At 35.8% G+C, this 16,186-nt stretch overlaps 1 protein-coding gene across 4 annotated transcripts in view; it reads left to right on the top strand.

Moving 5' to 3' along the window:
* LOC129240784 (bestrophin-2-like) overlaps positions 1 to 16,186 on the top strand; it is a 103,187-nt gene that overhangs the window by 15,728 nt on the left and 71,273 nt on the right. Inside the window, exon 2 of one of the 4 annotated variants that reach the window (XM_054876770.1) lies at positions 11,567 to 11,690. The exons of the other annotated variants lie outside the window; for them this stretch is intronic. The gene's annotated coding sequence lies outside the window, so the exon portion shown is untranslated. The remainder of the gene's footprint in view (positions 1 to 11,566; positions 11,691 to 16,186) is intronic. 4 annotated transcript variants of the gene reach the window in all.

Genomic DNA, 16,186 nt, shown 5'->3' with positions numbered 1-16,186 from the left:
AATGTGGCACATTTTCACCTCAGTGGATTCGTCAATAAGCAGAATTGCCGCATTTGGGCGAATTATAATCCAAGAGTGATTGCCGAAAAACTAATGCACCCACAAAGAGTGACTGTTTGGTGCGGTTTATAGGCCGGCGGCATCATTGGGCCGTATTTTTTCCAAAATGAGGCCGGTCAGGCAGTTACTGTGAATAGTGTTCGCTATCGTGAGTTGATAACGAACTTTTTATGGCCCGAATTGGAAGATATGGATGTGGACTATATGTGGTTTCAACAGACCGGAGCCACTTGTCACACAGCTAACGAAACAATGACTCTGTTGCGCGATAAGTTTGATGGCCGAATAATCTCACGTCGCGGCGATGTCAATTAGCCGCCAAGATCATGTGATTTGACACCGTTGGACTTCTTTCTTTGGGGTTATTTGCACGAAAAGGTATACGTCGATAAACCAGCAACAATTCAAGAGCTAAAGGATGAGATAATTCGGCACTCTAACGGCATAGAACCTCAATTATGCCTCATCGCCATCAAAAATTTGGACCATCGGATTACGTATTTTGTTCCATGCGTAATTGAGCCATACCTACATATATTATCATAATAAAGAGAAATGACAATAATTTCTTAAAAAAATTGTATTTAATTCAAAATCAACACCGGCCCTTGAAACTTTACCATCCTTTATAATGTAATATCTTATCTTATAAAAATTAATAAAAAATTGAGTGTTACTTGGTGCATTTGTTATATTTTTATGTTGTATATTCTATATTTATACTTTAGAACTTGTTCCATTAAATTTGTTATCAAAATGCAACTGAGCAGCTTATTTAACTTGAACAAGAAAAGCGTAACCTATACATTAATTTTTTTTTTATTTTGACATTTCATTCGCTTGGTATTGCCAACAGTTTCGTGAGCTTTCGTGATTTATTACAATACAAAATTACACAGAAGCTCTGTCCTTGTTAACGATTAGTTTAAAAATTCCGCAAAATGGATGCTCATCAAGGAATTTGCGGCAGATCGGTAGTCTCTCAAAAGAGAACCAGTCTCAGTACAATTCGATTTACTGCAATGCACACAAAAGCAACTGCGCACACTTGTTTTATCATCTCGCTGTGTACTTGCACTTGAACAAGCGTTAGAAAACAATCTTCTCAACCGCGACGGCACGTATGTCCGTATGTATACTTGTAATATTAAATACATTAATTATTTATTTCATAATTTCTTTTTTTTATTTTATCAAAACGAAATTCAAGTTTCGTTTTTGTGTCTTTGTTAGTTGAAATTTAAAATGATCTGCCTGCTTTGGTTGATTGGTAAAATGCATGAAATTTTTGTTTCATTTAATTGCTTGCGATTGTTGTTGTTTTTTGCATTTTTTGGTATTGCGTTTTAAGGTTTTTATAGTTTTTCTCTATCGTTAGCCTCATTCAAGCATAAAAATAAAAAAAGCTACAAATTAATTAGCTAGTTTTTCCATTCTAGCAGACCAAGTTTAGTTAATCATTATTTTTATTTAAGTGAACTTTGCGAACGTGTTTTTCAAAATCATTAAAAACACAAATAAAAAACAATAATAAATAAATTTTACTACGTCGAAAAAATAGTAAAGTGAACTGAACAATATGTTAGGCAACTCGTTGAAAAAGTATAAAACATTTATACTCGTATTAACACATTTCTTAATTAATAATGTCTTGCGTAGTACAATAAAAAAAATATTGCGTTTGTAGAAAACATATTGCGTTCCAGCAAAAATCAAAAAAAAGAGGGACGAATGATGAAGGAAAGGAGGATAACTTAAAATCTAGTAGAGTGTCTAAGTTCCGGGAGGGATCGAATTTTATATTAATTTTTTTTTTTTAATTTGAACAAAAATTTTAGTTTTTGATTTAATGAAGTCTAAAGGTATTTCTATCCTTATGAACATCCTGTATGCCACTTTTTTACATATTTGAAAACTATCGTTATAAAGAAGATGGGCGCGATTATGGTTGACCTCTCCATTTGTGAGACCACTAAGATGTATACCACAAATTAGAGTAGAGACTCTTCCTTAATGGAAATTCAGCGTATCCTCCACGTGACGCTGCTAATTTATTTGTTGACTTTTTTAATTCTAACTTTGTTTCTGATGATAATTTTCCATTTAATAGGTGCGCAACTAAGTTTCCGCTGTTTGTCAATAGATGCCGCCAGCAGTGTGTGTTAGGCGATTCTAACAAACCAAGTTTAGACATATGGTAAACAAACTGCTTCGACACATTAGTGATTTTGTTTTAGTATCATACACTTTAGGTTTTGTGAAAATGTCTGATTTTGTGCCGAATAATCGTCATTCGCGGGAAGTGTTGATTTTCATCTTTCATTCGAAAAAAAAAACAGCGGCTGAAGCGGATCGAGAGCTACAAAAAGTATATGGAGATGCTGCTTTAAGTAAAACAACGTGCGAGGTTGGTTCCGTCGCTTTAAAGACGGTGATTTTAATGTTGACGACCGTTCGCGTGAAGGAAGGCCAAAAACCTTCGAAGACGCTGAATTGGAGGCATTGCTCAATAAGGATCCCTGTCAAACGCAAGAAGAGCTTGCTTCAGTAATAAGAGTTACCCTTCAATCCATTTCCAAGCGATTGCATGCTTTGGGAATGATTCAGAAACAGGAGTCTTGGGTTCCTTTTGAGTTAAAACCAAGGGATTTTGAGCATCATTCTTTCGCCTTTGAACAACTGCTCCAGCGGCAAAAAAGGAAGGGTTTTCTTCATCTATGACGGATGAAGAAAATTGGATTCATTACAGCAATACAAAGAAAAGAAAGTCATGGGAATTGCTCGGTCATGCTTCTACGTCGTCACCTCGGCTGAATATTCACGCTGCGAAGGTTATGCTATGTATTTGGTGGAACCAAGTTGGGGTTATTTATTATTAACTGTTAAAACCAAGCGAAACCATCACTGAGGATCGGTATCGTCTACCATTGATGCACTACGCGAGAAGCGGCCGCAATACGCGGAGAGACATGAGAAAGTAATTCTACAGCATGACAACGCTCGGTCACACGTTGCCAAACCGGATAAAACCTACCTGGAAATACTGAAAGGGGAAATCCTACCCCACCCGTCACATTATCAAGATATTGCGTTATCCGATTATCATCTGTTCCGATCTATGGCACATGGTCTAGTTGACCAGCAGTTCCATTCATATGAATACATCAAAAAATTGCTTGATCCGTAGATAGCCTCAAAAGATGAACAGTTTTACCGCGACGGTATACGAGATCTACCAGAAAGATGGGAAAAAGTAGTAGCCAGCGATGGGAAATACTTTCAATGATTCACTTGTAACCATTTTTTCAGGATAAAGTTGTATTTTCATCAAAAAACATCGAGAACTTAGTCACCCTTCAGTTTTGGTTCACTTTCCCTCTCAACTGAAGATACGAGTATCATAAATGTTCAAAAGTGTGTTGGTAGTCCGCGGGAGTACAAAAGAGGTGGTCAAAAAAGGGTAGGGAAGTTATAGAGCATAGGAGGCGCTCGAGTTATCGTACACGTCGCTAAGTAGCCAAATTAAAATGTTTGTCCGTCGAAAAGTCGCTCAAGTTGCCTAAGTCGTGGGTGTTCAGGCCGTGAAGTCAACGTAACGTTCGAGCCTTTCTTGAATTAACTTCTTACATATTTCATAATTTTACATCTCATAGCCTTCAATCATTTTATAATTAACTAATTGAAATAAACGAGATTTAACGCAAGAATGATAGATTTCCCAAGCTAACAACAAAACAAACTTCGGCTGCCACGTCACAGGACCCTCGCTGAAGGCAATGGAACAACATTAGCATATACTTTTTACGTATATCATCAACACAATGTCAGCTTTTTTGTCATTCTATGATATGATTCTCTCAAATTCGCTGCGAGTTGTCTAACACTCTGATCTTGGCCGCATCTCTGAAATCTTTTCACCACGGATTTCTACCACAAAAGTGATGCAAACGTAAAGAACTTTTCAATATTGTTTTATTGCTATTAAAGGGATTTTCCTGTTTCAATTTTGTATGCATCGTAAGAAATTATAAATCACGAAACGTGTAATAATTTGGCAATAATTCGCGGATGCCCTAAAAGGAATACTCGTATATTCCTTAGCCTCAGTTGCTTAAAGAACTAGCATAAGTTATAATAACTCATCACACCTCACTCAAATAAACTCCTCTCATGAGTAACGCATCGGAGGTATAGAAATTGTAGATAGAACAATTTTCAGCGGGATAGGGATTACTTGAAAATTTGGAGCTTTACCGACTATTTTTATATATATAAACTTAGTTTTTAGTGAGTGTGTTCACAGTAAAAGGCAATTGTATACCACAATTCCCACAATTCGTATACATTTTTGCACAGTACATTTTGTTCCTCCAATACTCTTATACGATTTCGTATAACGCTACGCTATCATAAATCTACTTTCTACTCTACATTCTAAATAGAATGCTGTAAATATTTAAATTAGAACTTATTATCTTATCGCAGCATTTAGCAAACAGATGATTTCAATTAACATATTTCAGACTGTCTACTAAGTCGGTCTTGATATTCACCTTATTGATACAAATTTAGTGTTGGCATGAAATGTATAAGTAATTTATTGTACTAAACGCTAATATACTCACTCGCCTTCCAATTTAATAAATTAATTCACGTAAATTCTGCAACAAATTGCAATTGCCGCTAAAATGAAGAAAAGTAATAAAAAATTGTTTGAGTGCTGGCCGGACTGTTTACATATAACCAGTGCATGTTTTTAGTGAAATGTCATAATTATATTACACAACAGTCATATAAAGAAATTTGGTGATATATGTACATAAGTTCAAGTATGAGTGTACGGTTTAATAAAGTTTCCAAAAAAATTACAAAATCATGTTTAAAAGTATAAAAGCGTTCCCTGCTGACTACAACACCAATTTCATATATATCTATGGTATATATTTCAGAATATTTTAAATTGTGAAAAAACAGAATAATCCAACAGAAAATCGCTCCAAATTTCTGTTCGTTTACTTTCCGCCAGCATATGGCTTCACTGATATCAATGTAGCTGGCGCAAGCAGATTTTCTATTATACAATAGTGCTAGGACTATAAGTAACATATTCAAGTGGCGCAAAATTTATCATCCAAATTCGTTTTTGAAAAACTTGTTTATTAAATACGAAAAAAATGATGTTTGTATATTCCAGCGATGGCATTTGCAAAAATTATAAGCCTTTCGATTGCGCCTAAAAGCTCTGATTGATGAGGGGAATAGTGTGATAAATCGAGAAATAATTAAAACATTTCAATGAAACTTGGAACAAATATTATGATAATTAAAAACACACAAAAAAATAAAGTGATATAAATACTCACATTTCCTACAAATTATGTACCCAGAAAAAATTGCGACGGGTGGGGTCATGTCCACTTTAAGGCAAACGCATGTAAAGGGTGATCAAGTTAGAGGTATCGGATTTTGAAATAAAACGGCGGAAGTTGAAATTCATTGGGCAATCTTTATTATTTTTGTGTAGAACCATTTATATCATTTAATTTTTAAAGATAATCCATTTCACATGTTGGCCGCAACTGCGCCGTAAACACCAATTTTGATTGACTCCTGGAAGCTTCACTATTCACTGTTACATTAGCGCTTTGAATAAATGTGGACCGATGATTCCTCCAACCTATAGCTGGCACCAAACGGTTGTTTTCAATGGACGTAATGACTGGTCTTGAATAGCTTTGGTTTGCTCTTCAGCCCAAATGCGGCATTTTGCTTATGTACGTATCCATTAAGCCAAAACTGGGTCTCATCGCCATACACCATTAGTAGGCCTGAGCATAGAATGCACACTTTTCATAGACCGTCAATTTTCGTATTACAGTTGTACGATCTGTAAACGTTGTTGAGGCGTAAGTCTTTCCATGATGGAATGTCAATGAGTATTTAAAAAAATGGCGTATTTAGTTTGACAATAGTCACGCTTGATCTGTCAAAGAAACCTTAAAGGAAAAAGTACCTGCAATCTGTTTTTTTGTATTTAGTTTTATTATCATTTATTTATTTCGACATTTTAATAAGATTTAATAATATTTATACTTATAACTGAGATACTCTACGAAACATGCATGGAAAGCAGCCAGTGGTGCGACCATTCCTCCATTTTTGCTTTTTAGCACATGATATTTATTGTGGATTTCCTCTTCAATCTGTTAAAGGAAATGGGATTGGTGGAAATTTCTGTAATTAGTGAGTTAGGGTGCGATTGAAGTCATATATTGTGTGATGAGTTGATTTCTTCAACTACTGTGGGAACTTTGAGCTCACGGTGAATTTGGGCATTTGTGAATTCTAAGAATTTTCGATTGGGATCTTTGAAGTATTTTGACGTTGTATTTCTGTGTCAGAAAAAAGGATCCGCAATTATTCATGAAAGTATGGACAAAAGTACGAATCGCAATTGCTCAATAAGCCGTGTAGTCTTCATGGTTGTCGAGTATAGCCTAGCATCTCCTTCATACTTTGAACAAGCTTTTCTGAGTAGCTCGTCGACAAACAGGACTAGATTTTGCGAACTTGTAGCACGAGTTGCTTTAAATCATGGATTGGCCTTCCGGCAAGATGAGTTTTCATAGTTTCCCACACATTTATAATGGGGTTGGCGTCTGGGACGCCATTTTCTTGTTTTGTTGTTTCTCAATGTGTTTTTCTGAGAGCAGCGGTTTTGATGATGTGGGAGGGTAGGATATGTTCGCCTTCTTCAGTCGACGCTCAATGGTGTTGATACTCACATCTATTCCCTTTTTTAACAAGAACTAATCATGCTTGACATAGTCACAAAGAAGGGTCTTGCTTAAAAAGTTGGACCATCACTTTATCCTGCTTTTTTGTCGTCACCCGCTTCAAGCCGCGCTCGGAAAAATCATAAGCATTTTTGTACACCCAGCGGTATAATTCCACATCACAAACTTTTTTTGATTTTTTAATCACTTTTGCGCTTCGCTTACTTCTCACTCATTTTTGTTTAGTTGCGTTTACGGGAAAGCTTCGAACGACACTAACCTGAATTAGCACTGGCGTCGTAGTGAGTGGGACTATAATGCAGCAAAAGCAGAACGAAATACATTTTCAAGTTACAAGAAAAAACCGGTTATTTTTTTCTGACACAGACTGTATATACAATATGTGCATACTAGTTTTAGGATAGCTGAGTACAGTGAGAGCTTTTGAAGTTTGATTCCTAGTGCCTTACGTTAAGTAAGAATATGCGTTTGCCATGTGAGCTTGCAGTCAAGATGTATTCCGAGATATTTTGTAACATTACTTTGGGGTATGATTGTGTTATTGATTTTTGACTCATTTGATTTTATTTTCCAGTCTTTGATCCATTGAGTTATTCCATCAAGTCCAACAAGTCTATCGCAAAAGTTCCGACGATAGTTTCCTCAGTAACTGGCAGATCGTGAGTGTAGAGACAGTATAACATGGGGCCCAAAATACTGCTTTGGGGTAAACCAGCTAAACTTTCGCAAAGCTGAGATTGTTCGTCATTTTGTTTTACAAAAAAGTGTTGACTTTAGATAGGATTTGATTAAGATGTAATAATTTGTGGGCAGAGTAGCCTCTATTTTACGATATGTTCATCCGTTATCTCCATAACGGTTAAATAAAACTCGCCCAAACCTGGAACACGTCCACTTTTTATATGTCAAGACTAAATTTCCGTTCGTCAATCTGATGACACAAGCTATAACTTTCATTGTCTATGAGTTTTGATGATTTCTAAAATTAAAAGTTAGCGCAAATTAAATTTTACTAAAATGTGTGCATGTAAAAAAAGTTCAGTACGGACCGAATTTAGTACTTCGTCAGATGTTTTTTATATTTATTTATTTTGTTTCTGCGTAGTATTCAGAACGTCAACGCTGGCTTCATTATGATATTAGCGTAAGACTGATCGCGATCGCGAAATCTATGAAATTTGCACTCTTGAATATAAGAAAAAAATATGTGTGTAGTAAACATTTAATTTATGAATAAGCTAACTTCCTTAAGTAAACTGAGATAAAAAATGAAATTAATAAAACTAACAACCGGAGCGCGGAGGTAAAAATATAATTGATAAGTTTGTACACATGACTAAGCCTGCAGAGCATACACTTGTAAATTAATATGCATATGTACATACATATATGCGCATACTGATACAAGTATATGTATGTATACACTGGTACATGCAAGTACTCGTAGCACCGGTTATACGCAATCAAGTGCAAAGATTTACTGTGATCACTCAGATTTGGACATATTGGAACTTAGCATGATTCATCTTTGAGTGTGAAGCAATTTAACTTTAATTTTACTAAACTCTGTTTCGAAAAAAAAACCCAATTCATTTCCCAATTTAATATGGGTAGCTCGCTCTATAATATCCAGTTTCGCCGATCCGTCTTCAGGGCCCAGATATGAGTTCACACACATACAATGCATGCATTTATATAATCAAATATTTATTACTAGGTAGCTCAAAAGCTTTACAAGGACGCTGTAAATGCAAAACTTCAATCAAAACAAAATTTAAGTACGTGTATTTAAACAAGCAACAAACAATAAAACCCATAAACAAATTGCGAAATAATAATAAAAGGGTGCGAATCTAATTGCGAAGGTCGTTCAAGGTATTCAGAAAATAATAAAAATGCTGTTTACGAAAACATCCATATCTGATGTGAACACAACTACGTGCACATATCTACATACATATTTACTTTGGTAATAATTGGCTTTTAAAAAGCTAAATGTCTTAACGGACAATGAAACAATGCATTTAGTAAATTCATTTGTAAAACTGCGATAGTACAAATAATTCACAATAAAAATTCATCGAAAGCAAAACAATTGTTTATGTTGCATTATCTCAGGAACAATAAGTAGAAGAGGGGGAATCGAATTCGGGTGTTCCGTTAAGAGCTTAAGAACTTTAAATGAAAATATAAAAAAGAAATATTGTTGGAATATATATGTATATATACAAGTATACACCATTTCTGGTTGTTTGGCCGAGCTCTTCTTGCTATTTGTGGCGTGCGTCTTCATGTTGCTCCACAAATGGACAGACTTACAGTTTCAAGCCGAGATATTTTTTTTTTATAAAGAGCTTTTTCATGGCAGAAATACACTCGGAGGTTTGCCATTGCCTGGCAAGGGGCGACCGCTATTGGGAAAAACCTTTTCTTCATTTTGATGCTTCACCTAGATTCGAACCTACGTTCTCTCTGAATTCCGAATCACAGTCATGCACCAACCCATTCGACTACGGCGCCCGTGGAATACAGGCAGGTAATTTCATGACATTTATTTTTTGAATATGATATCCGACATATGTCGCTCGCGGCTACGAGTTATATAGTCCATTGATAAATGTTTGGCTAATTTTTCCAATAAAAATAAATAATAAATTAGCTTCAATTCATGCATGAGCTGTATTTTACACGCACGTAAGCCAAGATTCTTACGGAAAATTGACCATGTTTTCAAAGAACGAAGACCAACAAGCTGAAAACGACGATAATTCGACATTACGGCGTCTTCTTCAACACTTTGCTCTATTAATTTCGCAAACAGATTTTTTTTTTTCAAAGTAAATTTCCACAATTTGGAAGCGTTATTCTGGCGTTCAACGATTCGTGATGACTTGCTAAATCTTACTGAATAGAAATACCAACACACTTTGCCATTCTCGGCTGTCAAATCATAGTTCTCATATCGTACAGCTAAAAAAACACCCGATATTATTCTGTTTGCAGTAGCTTTCATAAAGGCAAATTAAATTTTGCAAAAAAATAAAAAAGTACGAAAGTTTTAAATTCTTTTTAGAAAATTACTGGTGGATGTGGTTATTAAACGCCTTCGCTCAATTTCAATACCAACTCACCAATTACAAAGTTTTATTGATATACATATATACTTTGTCTGAAGCTATCATGCGCACCGACGAACGGACGGGCAGACATAGCTAAATCAAGCCCTCCTATGATTATGAGCTTTTCGGTATGAGTCTATATCTATCTCGATTCCTTTTTACTGCTACTACAACCGTTCAGTGATCAAAATTTGTGTACAAGTATGCGCCGATATGAAAAAGTTCTGGCGTGCAGAGGAGGCATCAAATTGTAGATCCCTTTATTTGTAGAACAGGTTACTAGTTGAATTTCGTTCGAGTGAAGGCCAATATTCTTACTCAAAATTTTAGCAAGGCCGAGTTAAAAACAAAAGTTCACGGGTGTAAGTGCTCGGCTATCATTAAAAATTAAAAACACCCGCTACATACCAGGAGATTGCATACCATATATGTATGCATGACATACCATACGTATTTTCTGATCATTCTTTGTCAAATAAGTTGCGAATTTATTAAGTAAACAAAAAAGAGTCGAAGCTAAAGTTTATTTGGGTATTCTGTATAAGTCTTTGGTTAAATCGCGAATTGTCACTCTTTACAATAATGTATTCTTATTGATATTTTGTGTTTCTATGCAATCAAGCAAGAAGAATAGCTTTTAAGTATAAATAAATAATTGCTAGGTGTAAAAATCCAACGAAGGTGCTAATTAAAGGGAGGCTATTTTGAGTATTGAAATGGACAGATAGTATTAACACATATCTGTATTTAAGTATACATAGTGTGTATGTGCATATGTATTTGTATTGATCATAAGTTTGTATGTTCACTATAAAATAAAAAAAGGGTGTTTAATAACATTAGCGTAAGCCTAAATTATAAATTCAAATTGGCGATTCCGCACTGTAATGACGGATGAGTTCGCTTTATATCTGATGCAGGTGTCGGGGTACAAGAGCGAGAAGGCGGACGAAATTGCTAGAAAGCGTACTACCGTACCTCTTTCATTTTCCTGGAAGAAGATAGGCGTCGCTTCTTTCTCGCTAAGGATTACGAAGTTCTTCTCTGAATGACCAGGGGACCAAGAATTTTGGCAAAATATTTAATTTGGCAATTACTATAACGAAGAAACGGTAGAAACTGTAGAGCATTTACTGTGCTATTACCCAAAACTATGTAAAGGATAAAACAAATGTGTAGGTATAATGTGAAAGGGAAGTGCAAAGGTCCCAAATGCAGGACTATGTTTGCTGGCGCAATTGTTAGCAGCCATTTCAACCTAATATAAATTCTATTATCCAAGAACTGAAGGTATGTTAGAAAAACGCTGATCTTAAGATGAAACGCAATATGTGTATGCCACACGAATTGACGCAAAAGAACTGACCTAACATATGTTCCATTATCCAAGAACTGAATTGGTTCCGGAGAGTAACAAAGACAACGTTTGTATTTTTATATATAGTTTAAGCAATCATTACAATCAATTAGATTTATTTAAAGACCTTGACTAGCCATTTGTTATTCCGCCGCCCGATTCGGGTACAGACATGGTTGAGAAACAGTTCCATTTCGACATAATCGTATTTGAGCATGCACCTCTCTCTTCAGCTACAGCTACTACTAGTGATGAAAGCTAAGCCAAACGCCAAGCCGCAAGGACGACAGACCACGCGATGAAACGAATGCTGGGCATCGAGTTTGCAAAATGATTTCAAGTAACACATAAATATATGTATGTACAAAAAAGCATTTTACTCAATTTCATAGTTAAAACTTTAACACATATTTAGCATTAAATATTCATGTAAATTATATTTGGTAAATAAGAGGAAGAAAAATTCCTAATAAAAGAAGAAAGTCGTCACATTTTTAAAGTGGGTAGCAATTAGGATTTAGAAATTGAAAATTAGAAGAATTTAGAAATTTAAAAAATTTTCAGTGATATTAGTTTTCATTAGCTAGACTCAACGAAGGCGTGAGAAAATCACCTGGTCGTGTTCTTTATTGACAACACGAGCACTTTTTCAATCGTGAATTATTAAATTATATTATATTAAAAAGGATAGATAAAAAAACTGCGGAATATTTTCTTACTTTTAAATTGACCTAGAAGATTATGTATGGTATTTTTTCTCTCTATGGATGAAATATATACAGGTTTAGTCAATGTATCATGTAAAGACACATTTCCACTAAAACGTTCGGATCGTCATTTTTGTCATCTTTTGACACAACAATTTGTATAAATTTGGCTGTTTTGGTTTTATCTATACATCTATACATTCCCATCTTTCATGAAAAAAGAACTATATATTTTAACTTGACTTTAACTATAACTTTTATTGCGAGATATTGTGGAGCCTGTATATTATATACACACATAATTGGCGCTTACACCCGTTAGTGGAAGTTTGGCGACCTCCTCTTGCTATTTGTGGTATGCGTCGTCATGTTGTTCCACACATAGAAGGACCTACGGCAAATGGGTTTAAATAAGGAGCTTTTCTATGGCAGAAATATACTCGGAGGTTTGCTATTGCCAGTCGAGGAGGAACCGTCGTTAGAAAAAAATTGTTTCTATATATCAATTGGTGTTTCGTGCTCAGCGTTTCTAACTTGTGAACTTCCGAGTGGTCGCCAACTACTATGTTTATACATATAGTACATAAGTATTTATATTTTGCGTTAAAAGGGCATCATAATACATATTAGACAAGTTTGTTGCAAGTCTACATATTTCAATCCTCAATTTAGAAATTTTTGTGTTCCCACTTTAAGCTTATATGGCAATGTAGTATTTTTATCAACCGGTTTAATAAAAATCTCGCAAAACATGCTAAAATCGTAATCCAATGGGTGATCATTAAACCTGGATTAATTGTCAAATACGATTTTTATATTGAATCACAGAATTTAGAAGTGATTGTATCGCCAAGTTATTAGTGCAATTTATGATAATATCCCACTGGCACTCGATACCAGTTGATGAATACCTGAAAAATCCCCATCACGGTTAAAACATGGCTGTGCTGAATATGGCATATACGTAGTCTTGCCATAAATTCTGTGACAAATTTTACAATGCATACGGCGAGAACAAATTCGCCGAAAAAAATTCCGTTATTTTTGCTTTTGCTCGCATACTCATAAATCAGTTTCGTGGCGAATTTTGTTTGTTAACAATGTTAATCAGCCTTCGTAATGGTTTGGTGGAAATGTCTTCCAGCAAGATTCCGCTCCATCCCATAAGGCAAAAACTACACAGCAGTAGCTAAACAATATTCCTAGGTACATTGCCGCAGAAGACTAGCCGTCTGAAAGTCCAGATCCGAATCCATTGGAATACAGTTTGTGGTCAGAATTGGAGAGCTTGGGCTGTCGAGGGCCTCACAGAAATTTGGAAAGTCTCAATCATGGTTCGAGCAGCGTCATCAATATCCATGAAAATCGAGCGTGCGGCAATAGCTGAATGTCCTAATCGTTTGAGGGCTTGCGTTAAAGCAAATGATGACCATTTCGAATGAAAATAAAATTTTTTGGCCGAGCTCCTCCTCGTATTTGTGGTGTGCGTCTTGATGTTTTTCCACAAATAGTGGGACCTAAAGTTTTAAGCCGAACCCGTAGGAGGAGCTTTTTCATGGCAGAAATACACTCGGAGGTTTGCCATTGCCTGCCGTGGAGCAACCGCTAATAGAAACAACTTTTTCTTCATTTTGGTGTTTCACGGCGGCCGCCGTAGCCCAATGGGTTGGTGGGTGACTACCGTTCGGAATTCGGAGAACGTAGTTTCGAATCTCCGCGAAACACCAATTTATTTTTTAGTATTTATAAAAATACCGCCTCAAAATGCTTCGCGTACTTCTCACTCATTTTTGTTTGGCTGCGTTTGCGGGAAGGTTTCGAACGACACTAATCTGAATTAGCACTGGCGTCGTAGCCCTTGAGTGGGACTATAATGCAGCAAAAAGCAGAACGAAATATATCTTGAAGTTACAAGAAAAAACCGGTTCTTTTCTTCTGACACAGACTGTATAACGGACTTAACGTGTAACCGAACTTATGGCAGGACTGAGTATATACATTGTGTAAAATAAGTACCCGGAATTTAAAAAAAAAACACATTTTTTCATATTATTCATCATTATTTGTTGGATCGCCTTCAAAATAGGCTCCTTTTGAGCCGATACAAATATTCCAACGAACAACCCAGTCATCCATGGCCCGCTGGTAGGCCGGCGCCGGGATGGCCTTCAGCTCCTTTAGCGAATTTTTTTTAATGTCTTCAATCGACTCAAAACGCCTTCCCCGAAGTGGCAATTTTAGTTTTGGGAAGAGAAAAAAGTCACAGGGTGCGAGATCTGGCGAATACGGTGGCTGTTCGATAGTATTTATTAAGTTTTTGGTCTTGTATTCGCGTACAATCAAGGCTCGGTGCGATGGCGCGTTGTCGTCGTGCAGAATCCACGAATTGTCCTTCCACAATTCGGGCCGTTTACGGCGAATGGCTTCACGTAAACGCCTTAAAACGGATAAATAATATTCCTCATTAACCGTTTGGCCCTCTGGAAGGAACTCAGAGTGCACCACGCCTTGGTAATCAAAGAAAACCGTGAGCATAACCTTCCCTTTTGACCGGCTTTGGCGTGGTTTTTTTGGATACGGCTCGTTCTCGAAGCGCCATTCAGACGATTGCTGACTGGTTTGCATATCGTACTCGTAGACCCATGTCTCATCACCAGTTATTATGCGTTTCATGAACGTAGGGTCCGTATTAGCTCGGGAAACCATGTCTTCAGAGACCTCCTTCCGATGCTCTTTTTGCAAAAAATTGAGTAAAATTCGCCAAGTAAACAAAAGATCAACTCACTTTGACTGCAGAATAAAACACACTAAGTAATAGATCCCGTTCTAATAAGGCTTGTGCATTCAAGGACATGTGTACCAACATGAAAAAACCAAATTTGAAGTGTCAGGTATTCCCGGGAGAGTTTAAATTATAAATTCCGGGTACTTATTTTACACAATGTATATTCTAATACATATCTTCTCTACGTATAAAATACGAAATTAAGTACATATTTTGTAAATTTTGAAATTTTTGTAAAGTACACTAGTCAAGAGAATGTTGTTTTTTACCCTTCAATTAAGCCAAGTATCAAAATTGTGGAGTAATGAGAAAGACCACGAAAAATTAGCAAATTTGTAGAGTGTTGCGCCCCCTCTCGTTATTACGTCATGTCATACTAATATAATATACTACCCGATTACTTATAAAAAGAAATGACTTTTTCCAACCCGTTGTAAACACCTATCAAATTTTTCCAACCCCCATCAAATTTGGATGATTATACAATGATGATATCCAATTGATTATACAAGTAAGAATTTATTAAAAAATGTGTTGAAAATAGTAATAATAAAAATGGACTTTCCGTCATATAAAAATTAATGGTCTAAGTTGAATAATTTTTATACTCAATAAAATTGAACTAATCGATAATAGGGTAGATCAAGATTAATTTAGCAAAAAACGGAGAGAAAGGAACAAATAGAAGCAGAAGTAAAGGGATTTAAGTTCTCAGTATCACATTAGTTGGTATTATGTCTTTACTTTTCTTATGCTTCCCAGCAAATTCAAAACTTTGAAGCTATTTTTCTCGACATTTTGGTGTTTTGATTTACAATATGACACTACTGCATAAAATGAGCGATATATCGATAACTCATATCCTGGAAAGTTTGCGTTAAAAAGCGTGCTAGGGTGAAGTTAAGCGAAATATTCGCTATTAGCGAACACTTAATTTCATTTAGTTTGTTTGGTCATTTAATTTGGTGATTCTGGTCATCGAAACGTCACGATGAGATAATATTTTTATTATCTTTATTGAGATATCCAATTCTATTTATGACTTCCAAGGAGGACCGGATCACAGAGTACCTACCTCCACCGTCTTCAGCAATCAGGTCAGTTTCCATTTTAATCTAGTCCTTGATGTTCGCAATGCAAATCCAACACCGAATAATTGAAGTGCAATTCCACAATCTAAAGCTGTCTTGTGCTGCTCTAAACTTGGATTCGAAATCACAATTATGATTTTTTTCAATAAAGTAATTTGGTTGGCATACGTAAAAAACAATTCTATAAACTAGCTTTTGTCAGTTGCAGAGAATAAATTATAGCTTCTGTTTTTGTGTTTCCACAAAATGCAAAGTAATAAGCACCTAAGC

The sequence above is a fragment of the Anastrepha obliqua genome, chromosome 3 (genome assembly GCF_027943255.1).
Source record: "Anastrepha obliqua isolate idAnaObli1 chromosome 3, idAnaObli1_1.0, whole genome shotgun sequence".
Classification (NCBI taxonomy): Eukaryota; Metazoa; Arthropoda; class Insecta; order Diptera; family Tephritidae; genus Anastrepha; species Anastrepha obliqua.
This window is presented reverse-complemented; position numbering and strand designations above follow the sequence as displayed.